We start from the raw sequence: 10,164 nt of genomic DNA on the forward strand, positions 1-10,164 counted from the left end.
TCTCCCCAGCAGTCCAGGCCTGACCCCAGAATCTGCGGGACTCCCCGAGGGCCTCAAGGAACTCCCGGTGAGGCATGAGGACCAGACGGGCAGAAGGTAAGCCCGGGGGGGCTCGAGGCCCAGCCAGCCCCTCCCCACTGTCTGAGAGGCCCCTTTGTGCCAGCCCTGCCCCACTGCCCACTTGCCATCTGCCTGGTCCCTTGGCTCCTGGTTCCCTGACTGCTGTGTTTGCTCACGTGACGCCCCATCTGCTGGGAATCAGAAGGCAGGGTCTGGGGGTGCCAGGCCCGACATCCCCACTGCCTCCTCCATGCCCTGCCCCTGACTCTTCACCCCTGCCCTGTAGAAGCCCACCTGTGCCTGCATCCCTGGGAGGGGTCCCGCCCTCACCCCCACACGCAGCTCTGCCGAGGACCGAGGGACCTGTGGCCTGGCTCAGCGGGAGCACGGAGCACGGCCCACGAGGCCCCCTTCATGGCTGAGCCTGCCTCCCCCTCCCGTCTTTGTCACGCCGGGCCCTACTAGGAAGGCGATCCCCCCAGCACACAGACCCTGCCTCTTTCAGCTGCCCTCCCTTCAGCCGGGCGGCCATCTCCCCCTGTCCCCACAGCCATGAAGCTGCCTTCCAAGCACGAGTGAGCGATGAACCCCACAGCCTGGGCTTTGGGCAGCCAGGCCACCCCGTCACAGCCTTACCCTCTCCATCCTGCGGGGGTCACCCCGCACCCGGCTGACCTGGCTGCTGGCCACAATGCCATCCCTCCGCCTGCAGAGCGGAGTGAGACCTGCTGGCTGGGTGCTCCAGACCCCATACAGTGACCCATGGCAGGTCTCCAGTGCCATCACCTGCCCCATCTCCCCGCTCTCGTCCTTCCCAAACCTTTTCCATGCGGTGGCCTCTGCCCCAAACGCCCCCCACCCCATCTTCATATATGTGATCAACCCTCTCACCCCTCCCCACCGGTCTCTAAGCTCAGCCAGTTCCTCCCAGCTCAGAAAGCTCTTCCCCTCTACGAGCAACATTATGTCACTCCTCAGCTTCAGATCCTCACTGTCTCATTTAGTGGTGTCCCTCACAAGGCGGGGTGTCGCAGCCAGGCTGACCAGCCCCCGTCCAGTGGCCCAGGACCCTGAAGCCCGCATCGACAGCGCGCGCGGGCTGCCTCGCACAGCGTCTCCCCCAGACTCTCCCCGACAGGCCGTGCCCAGACTGGTGTCCTTCACAAGCTGACACTCTTGCAGCCAAGCCCCAGGGCCACAGGAGATAGGACAGCTAGCGTCACCCCTATACACCCGTTTCGCAGCTGGGACAACTGAGGCCCAGAGAGAGAGAGGCAAGGCAAGGTGCTATGACTGAGGTGGATCTATATCTCAGATCCCCGGGGTCCTTGCAGCAAAGGGGGAGTAGGTCTGTCCCCCAAATTAGCCCAAGCTCTAGACACTGGCAGGGGAGTTCCCACAGGACCCTGGCCTGGGCTCTGGGGAACCAACTCAGCAGCTGGTGGCTCTCACTGACAGGAGAGGCTTCTTCCCACTCAGTCTCCAACCCCAAGAAAGCACCTCTGCCCTCAGGGTACCCACAGTGAGGGGGCAGGAGCTTGGCTCAGTCTGGGCCACCCAGGAGTTCTAAGACACCTTAACTGTCTCATTCATTGCCCCCACCCCCAGGATATCAGGCACACAGAAGGCTTCTTTGGCCCTCTGGAGACACAAAGGCTCTTCCAAGCCACCCCACCAAGCAGGATGGGAGTTGGGATGGAGGGGTGAGAGGTGCCTGTCTCAATGTAGGCACCCCCCCAACCCTCCTCAGTAAAACGAGCACCAGTCCCTCCTGGGGGGCCACGGAAGACCCCAGCTAGGTCCCGCAGGAAGGAGGCTGGTTGGGGAAGAGGAGAGAAGAGGAACCGGTAGACCCCCCTCGCTGGAGCAGGGCGGGCACTGCGGTAGCGCCTGGGGAGAAATTCCTATCAGGGCGACACAGATGGGAGCGCCGGGGTCTGGTGGTTAGCGGGCAGGGGGCTCCGGCTGCAGCTTCTGCTCCCCCATCTATCTGCCCCTACTCCCCTGCACTCTCTCTCAGACCCCACGGCTGGGACCACAGTGGCCTGTGTGGTGAGGAGCCAGACTGCCCTTGACTCACTTGGGCACACTGGACCCAGCCCTGAGCATCTGTGGACAAAGCCCTTCCTCCCCCAGGCTGGACCCTGGCCCTTTATTGCTAGACTGGATACATGACTTGGGAGCCTCAGTTCCCCCATCTGTGTAGTGGGAGCAGGAGTGGACCAGAGAGCAGACCCCAGTTTGCTGGACCTCGTGACTATACCACCCCGAGCCTCAGTTTCTCTAGTAACAAATGACTAGTGGCTCTATGGGCACCTGGGTGGCTCAGCTGGTTAAGCGACTGCCTTCGGCTCAGGTCATGATCCTGGAGTCCCGGGATCGAGTCCCGCATCGGGCTCCCTGCTCGGCAGGGAGTCTGCTTCTCCCTCTGACCCTCCCCCATCTCATGTGCTCTCTCTCATTCTCTCTCTCTCAAATAAAAAAAAAAAAATGACTAGTGGCTCTGAGAGATTCCAGCCTCTGGGGCCCCATCCCCTTCTGAGCCACCTCCCTGTCCATCCTGGCCAACCCTGGAGACCCCGCACCACATAGTCCATCGGGGCTGGCTGCCACCGAGAGACCTCCGAATTCCAGCCTACCCTCCACCACACACACCGCATCCTTCCTCCTTCCTGCTGTCACACCCTTGATCTGGTACCTGGTGCCAGTGGAAGGTCCTATGTGGGGCCAGGCAGCTGGAATGCCTTTCACGATTCACCTCGGAGGCTTCACCCAGCCACCGGGGTCCGGGTGCCCCCAGTGGGCGGGCTGGTGAGCGTGGGAGGCTTCCAGCTCCTCTCTTGTGGCAGAGCAAGGCGGGCAGGGAGCTGCGGAGGCGGCAGCGTGTGTTTGCGGGGGGGGGGGGACGCCCCCTCCTGCCCCAGCCGGGCTCCTCCCTCTTCCCTAGCTTGGCTGGGATGACGGGACCTTACGTGAGTCACGGATTTCTCAGAGGGAGGCTGGGAGGGGGCAGGGCCAAGAGAGCTCTGGCAGTGTCCCTGGGGGATGCCCATGACTCAGCGCTGGGCAAGGGGGCACATCAGCCTCACCACCCATCCAGGCAGACAGGTGCCAGGCTCCGTGGACAGACAGCCCCTGCTGGCGATAACTCTGCCTCCCCGCCCTCCATCTGTCGCTTCCCCCCACCCCCGGGGCTCTTCTCCCCCAAGTTCCTGCAGAGAAACCAGGGTTGCCACGGCGACAGGCCCCTCAGATGCTGCCTCCCCCCCACGCCAGGCCCAGGCGACAACTGCCCCTTCCTGAAGGAGAGTCCAGCCTCCTTGGCAGCAGACAGGAGCCGGCGCTGACCGGCAGAGCGGAAAGCACTGGAGAAGGGCGGGCGGGGGTGTCAAGTGGCTTGGCATGCGGCCACACACAACTGACCACCTGACCGCCTGACCTTGAGCTCTCCTTGAGCCTCAGTTGTCACAGCAAAGGGACCTACCTCAATGCTCCCCAATTTGAACAATCCAAGACTCCCGTTCCAGATTCTGAGACCCCGGGGGTACATCTGCTGGGCCAAAGGGGAAACTGAGGCCCAGGTGAAGAACCATTCCCGGTGGCTTCCAAAAGCCCAAAGAGAGAAATTTGGAAATGGGCTGATGCCCAATGCATTCCGTTCTGGCCACTGGCCTCTGTCAGCGGCTCCCTCCCACTGCTAGGGTTCATAGCCACCCTGAGAGTCCGGAAGCTCCAGACGGCTCACAGCCCACCCTGCAGGCCTGGAGCTCCCTGTCTTCCCTCATCCCTACCCGATTCCCAAGTCAAAGGTGCCGTAGGAATTTCACAATATAATGAGGGTAAGTGATGACAGCAACAATAATAACAATAATGATTACATTTACTGACTATTTACTGCATTCCAGAATCTTCCCTCCCACCATCACCATAGCACCACAGGGCAGTGGTGAGGAGGAAAACATGTTGCTCAGGCCAGTGCCCGGCACTTGATGAGCCCTCAATAAATATTTGCTGTGAATGTGGTGATGAAGAGGGGAGAGAGCAAAAGGCAGAGAAATGCAGCTCAGAGAAGGGAATTCACGCGCCCAAGGTCACCCAGCTGGGAAGTGGCACAGTTGGCATGGAGTCCCAGGGAGGTCTGGCTCCACACAGTGCTCCTGACCACTCATGAATCCAGCCTCCCCGGACCCCTGGCATGGGGCCTGGGCACATCAGATGCTCAGGGCACTGCAGACCCCTTCTCTCGTGCAGGGATCTGCATTCTAGAAAAGGGACGTGGAAAAGTCCCCTGATGCCACATGAATGGAAGCTTTTTAGGCAGTCTAGGAGGCCAGAGGTCCGCTGTGGGTGAGATGTACCCCTCACCTGCCTACACAAATCAAGCCACAGGGAGAAAGGCAATAAAGTGAATGGTGAGGGGCAGGGAGGCCCCCAGGCCAGAGCTTCCAGGAAGCAGTGCTGTGCTCTCCAAGCGATCAGCCCCCCGGGCGGGCTGTGGCCGATGCCCGCGGCAGGCGGGCACTGTGGGCACTTGGCCCGTGTCTGGCCCACTGTTCCCTCCCAGGGCCACAGTGGGCACTCGCTCATTGCCAGGGCTGGAGGGGCCAGGAAACAATGGAGCGGAAGTGAGTTATCCAAAAAGGATGTGGAGTCCCTGACATGCAATGTTCCTGAGCAAGTTACCGCCTCTAAGCCTCAGTTTCTCCAAGGTCTGTCCTTCAGGTCCAGGCCAGCTGGCAGCCGGGGCAGCCTCAGCTGTCCTCCGGGGTGCAAGCCAGCAGGAAGCAGTCCCTCCCAACACACCCCCTCCACAGAGGGTGCGGACCAGCCCCTCACAGGTGGAGTGTTGGAGGCACCACTCTCTCTGCAGGACATCTGAGCAAGGGACACAGAAGCCTGGAGCCAGGCCCCTCGGGCCACCTGGGAAAGGCCTATGCGGTGGACTGGCCCAGGACGGAGATAACTTGCCAAGCTCTGCCCGCCCTGTCACCGTCGGGCTTCTCAGAGACCTGCTATGTGCTGGGCACCGTGCCAGGCTCCAGGGCAGGGGTGGACAGCGGGCCCACCCAGCCCTGAGTCGGGCTCACATGAGGGTGACACTGGGAGTCAATTACTGGCATTGCAGAGCTCCCAGAGTGCTCTGGGGGTCACAAATGAGAAACCCAATAAATTACTATTCATCACAATAACACCTATTATTAGTACTAATAACAGGACTGATCAGAGCTGCTGTGTCCATAGGGTTCCCTGTGCAGGATGCTCTGTTTTAGGTGGATTGTTCTCATTTCATCCCCCCAAACCTGTGGGCTGGGTCCCACTGGTTTTTTAGAGACACAAAGTAATTCAGCAAGAGAAACCCTAGTTTGGACTCGGGGGCTTACGCCAACAACGTGGGTGGGCTGGGTAGAGGGGCGGTCCAGTGGGGCAGTGGAGAACATAGAGGCAGAGGGAGAGATTGGGGGGGAGACTTTGGTCCAAGAACCCGAAGCAGGGCTAGCACTCCCTAGCCCATGTGTGAAGGTGAGGGGCATGAAGAAATGTCAGAAACTGCCCTGAAGCATGGGGGGCGTGGGAGGGGGGTGCAGATCTGGGAGGCAGGGAAGAGGCTGCCCTTGGGTACAGTGGAATGGGGGAGCCCCTGTGAATGAGGGAACCTTCCAACAGACCTGGAAACACATTGCGGGGCTCAAGGCTGAAGGGCTGAGTCCAGACAGGGAAAGCACCCCAGGGCAGTGTGAGCCAGCCTTGAAGACCGTGAAGAGCTGTGCCCTCCTGTGGGAAGGGTCACGGGCAACCACTGGCTGCCTGGAGGTGGGTTTTTATTGGACAAGAGCACTTCAAGTCCACACGTGTCCCTTTGCGAGCTGAGGGGTATTGTAAAGCACTGAGCACCACGCCGGGCACACAGTAGGTGCGAACAAATATTGGCCAGTGTCACTGTGGTTATCATAAAGTCAACAAAGGCCTGGCCCTCCACAGTTTGCAAAGTCCTTTCTTTTTTTCTTCTTCTTCTTTTTTAAGATTTTATTTGTTTGTCAGAGCCTGAGAGAGCACAAGCGGGGGGAGGGGCAGAGGGAGAGGGAAATGCAGACTCCCCGCTGAGCAGGGAGCCCAGTGTGGGGCTCGAACCCAGGACCCCGGGATCATGACCTGAGACGAAGGCAGACGCTTAACGACTGAGCCACCCAGGCAACCTGGCAAAGTCCTTCCGTGTCCAGTATCTCCTCTACAAAACAGTGATGACTGTTCCCATTTAACAGAGATGAAAACTGAGGCTCGAAAAGAGAAGCTTCCCAAAGGCTCACGGCACATCAGCGCCCGAGCCAGGACTTGAACCTGGGTCCTGGGATCCAGGCCACGTGCTTTGCGGCCAGACACCTCCGGTTCATTCCCATGGGAAAGCCTCCTGGCCACAGGCGCGGGGGCAGCTGTGGCCGCATGATAACACCATCTCTCATCACAGCCGCCCCAGGGCCCGGCATGGATGGTGTTGCCCATATGACTCAGCCGCTCTCACAAAGGGAGCTGTGTGCCCTGTGCCCTAAGCCTGCCTCCCCCACCCACTGCTCATCCCCCGGCTGGAGAAGGAACAAGGAGCCTGACATATCCAAGACTTGGGAGAACACGGGGCCCCGTGGGCCATTAAAATGGGACAAGTCTAATGGAGATTCAAGCCCAGGCTTGGGGTGTAGCAGGTTGGTTCCAACTCCCAGGATGGACTGCAAGGCCAGGCAAACAGCAGGGCGGAGACCACGCAGGTCCACGCCTGTTTTTCTGAGACCTTATTTGGACCTCCAAGAACAGACTGGACCCAGTTGGCTCCCTTAGGGGTGAAGCTGAGGCAGGTGCACATTGCACAAACGTGCAACCCACATTTACCTGCATCACATTTCAAAAGCTCTGGAGCTTGTGGTCAGGGCTCCTGTGTCTATACCTGTCCCAGCACTGGCCCTCTCTCCACGCCTCCCCCCTGAAGGTTTGAGACGCAGAGTCCATGCACCCCTATTGAGCACTACGTGCCAGGCAAGTGACTTTCATTCCAGCACCACCCCCGCCGCCCCGCACAATTCTGCCAAGGAGGCCTTGTCGCATTTGCTGGGGGAAGAGACTGAGGGTCGGAGAGGAAGGGAGCCAGCCCAAGGTCACACAGGATTTGAGCCAGGATCTAACTTCAAGGTCTTGAAACTCCCCCGGTACCACTTTCCTGGTTCCAGTGGCATCTTGACCTCATACAAACAAGAAGTGGCCTTGGGCCCGGCACAGACAGGCAGGCAGACAGACATCCCCCCTGTTCCTGTCCTGCTGGGAGGAGACCACTACAGAATGTAAGTCCTCACAGAGTTCAGGCTGGCTGGGCATCCAAGGACCACCCCTGCTGACCTCCCCAGGAGGCAGGCACACCTGGGTGCCCAGCTGCCTGAGATAGAAGGTAGACAGAGCTGCCACCCCCTCTTTCCAGGCATGACGGAATGTCTGACCTCAGCCCAGCCCCCAGCTGCACTTGGCAGGAGATTAGATCCAGCCAGAACAGGCCTGGAAGGTCATTCTGGCCACACTCCTGTCTCTCAGCCATCAGAAGCCCCTGAGCCCCAGGGCAAGGATGGGCCCACCAAAGATGGACCACAAGCTCTCTCCCCACCCCTACTTTCGTGCCGGCGAGGCTGGGCCACTCTTGCCATGGGAAACAGGTGCAGGGACAGGCATCTGGAGGCCTGGGTTCCTCAGGGGAGGTCCTAGCCATCTGTGAACATCAGGTCCCCCTTTGTAGCTCAGGGGATTGGAGCTAGGTGGGCTGGGTGGCGCCTTCCCTCTTGGCCTCTGGAGCCCGAAGTATAGCTGGGAGGACCGCTCCTCCCAAGGGGCCCCCAGGTACCCTGCTCAGGCCTGGGGGAGACGCAGTGACCGGGAGGCTCCAAACTGCCCCTCGCCCCACCTAGAGTCCCCCCCCCCCCCAGCATGGCCCTAGAGTCCTTCAAATAGCCTCGCATGGGACCTAACAGCACATTGTCCAGCTCTGAGCTTTCTGTGCTGGGTGTCCCCAGGTCTGAAATGGGGACACCAGGCCTGCCTCACCAGCAGAGCAATAACAGGGGCTCTTACATACTTCAACGGGGGCGGGGGGGGGGCAGTGCGCAGAGGAGACTTCTAACTCCTCCTCCCCGTTCAGACAGGAGGGCTGGGACAGGCCACCCAGCTGATGTCTCCATGGTCGCGCCCCTTCTGTCAGCAACTCCCTGGGCCCTGGACTCTGAGGTTTGGATGGCACCCAGACTTAGGCCAGAGGCCTCTGGTCCAGCAGTGAGGTATTGTAGCGCCCCCGCCGAGGGAGGCAAACGAGGCCCAGAGAGGTGGGGTGACTACCCGTCAGGCGGCACAGCAGTGTACAAAGGCGGCAGGACTTGCTTTGAATCGCAGGGACAAGGTACCACCTCATTTGACTGCCAGAGTGTCCCCAGAGCCCCGGATCTCGACTTTGACCTCCCCCGTGTGCCCCACCCCTCCTCCCCCACACCTGCCTATCGGTGCCCAGCAGAGCGCAGGCGCTGACGGCAGGAGGGGAGAGGAGGCCCCTTTCCTCACCCGGGACTCCAGCGGCCACCGCTTCTCTCTCAGGGAAAGAAAGAGCTGTGGAAAGCCCGCAGAGCGCCCGGGCTCCGGCCCCAGGAGACACCCCAACAGCTTCCAGAAGCACTGCCTTCTGCACATGCCTCTGTCCCAGCAGCCGGGGTCTCCCCCTAAGTGCGGGGGCGCAGATGGCTCAGGAGGCATAATGGAGCAGCAATGACAGCCACTCACTAGCAGGGGCTAATTAACAGAGGGAACGTGGGGGGCCCATTTTGCTGCCCACACACCCCAAGGGAGCCAAGTTGGTCAGGGCAGAGCTGGCCGGATGCCAGGTTCCTCCCACCTCCAGCCACCCACATCCGTCTGGCTGGCTGGCACGTGGGGCTGGAGGACCAGGAGGGCTGTGCCCCTTGGTGGGGGGGGGGGGACACCACTGCTCCGGTTCCTGTTCTCACACCGTGGCCCTTGCCCAGCCCCCTTGGGGTGCAGACAGGGAAAGCACCCAGGGAAGGAAGCTCCCAGGCCTTTCCCTCCATGATGGCTCTCCAGTTCCGGTGTGTCCTCAGCCACCAAGTAGCAGTCTCATCACAGAGACCTGAGGGACTTGGGGAAAGGCTAAGAATCCTGTGCTAGCCAGACAGGGCCGGCATGCCCCCAGGCCTGGGCCCTGTCCCCTCTGCTCAGCTGACCAAGGCAGGCTGTCTTTCTCTTCCTTGTCAAAAGTCAAACAACCTGGGTCAACCTGCTCCCAAACCGGTTTCCCTTGGGATCCAAGGAGGAAACAGCCTCTGGGTGCTGGGGGACAAAACAGGCAGAGGCCCGGGTGCCTGTCTCCTGCCTCCCCATCCAAGCCCTGGGGCTCGCAGCCCCACCTTGGTCCTCAACCTTACGCAGTCTACCCCACTGCCCCCCGCCAGCCTCCCTGTGCCAAAACGACCAGCCCACACTCAGAGCAGCAAGGGCGGACCCCAGGACAGCCAGGGCCTCCAAATCTGCCCAGAACCCTGAGCAGACCAAGGGCCGGGCCTCCCACATGCCCTCAGAGCATGGAACTAGCCCTGAGAGCCTGCCAAGGTCAAGTGGGCCAGGCTGGGAGTCTAACTTTGCCGAATTTTCCTGCCCCGTCCTCCACCATAAACAGCGAACAGCGACTTCTTACCTCCGAGTCTCGGCAGACCCCTGGCCGGACCCTGCTTCCTCCCCTTCTGCCTCCTCCCAGGGCTCACGGGCACCCAGCCTGAGCTTGTCTGGGCAGGCTGTCCCAGGTAAGGCTCCGCCTGCCTGTCTTGAATTTCCGGCTGGCTGCCACCTCCCTCTCTCGTTCCCGGATTTTCTCTGCAGGGCCTGCCCTGGCCCCGCTGGGTGCTGAGTGCCCCTCACCCTCGGCCTCAGCCCTCCATGGGTTTTCAGCACCTCCACCCAATGCATGGGCTGGCCCGCCCGTGGGCCCTGGATGAGCCTGGGGGAGTCACTGTTGGGGGGTACTGGCCCACCCTACGTAATCATCACCTCTGTGAGCGGCTCCCCGAGCTCAGGCCC

General features: G+C 60.9%; 1 protein-coding gene across 2 annotated transcripts in view; it reads right to left on the minus strand.

Annotated features, from left to right (window-relative positions):
• The window catches only part of ADGRG1 (adhesion G protein-coupled receptor G1), a 37,916-nt gene extending 28,113 nt beyond the window's left edge, over positions 1-9,803 (minus strand). The window contains exon 1 of one of the 2 annotated variants that reach the window (XM_031021242.2): positions 9,785-9,803. The gene's annotated coding sequence lies outside the window, so the exon portion shown is untranslated. Of the gene's footprint in view, positions 1-2,758; positions 2,994-9,784 lie in introns of those variants that run through there. The other variant, XM_006749975.3, reaches the window with a different exon arrangement.
• Between the last annotated feature and the right edge of the window lie 361 nt (positions 9,804-10,164).

This window comes from Leptonychotes weddellii, chromosome 16 (genome assembly GCF_054177405.1).
Source record: "Leptonychotes weddellii isolate Sample4059 chromosome 16, ASM5417740v2, whole genome shotgun sequence".
In the NCBI taxonomy this organism is placed as follows: Eukaryota; Metazoa; Chordata; class Mammalia; order Carnivora; family Phocidae; genus Leptonychotes; species Leptonychotes weddellii.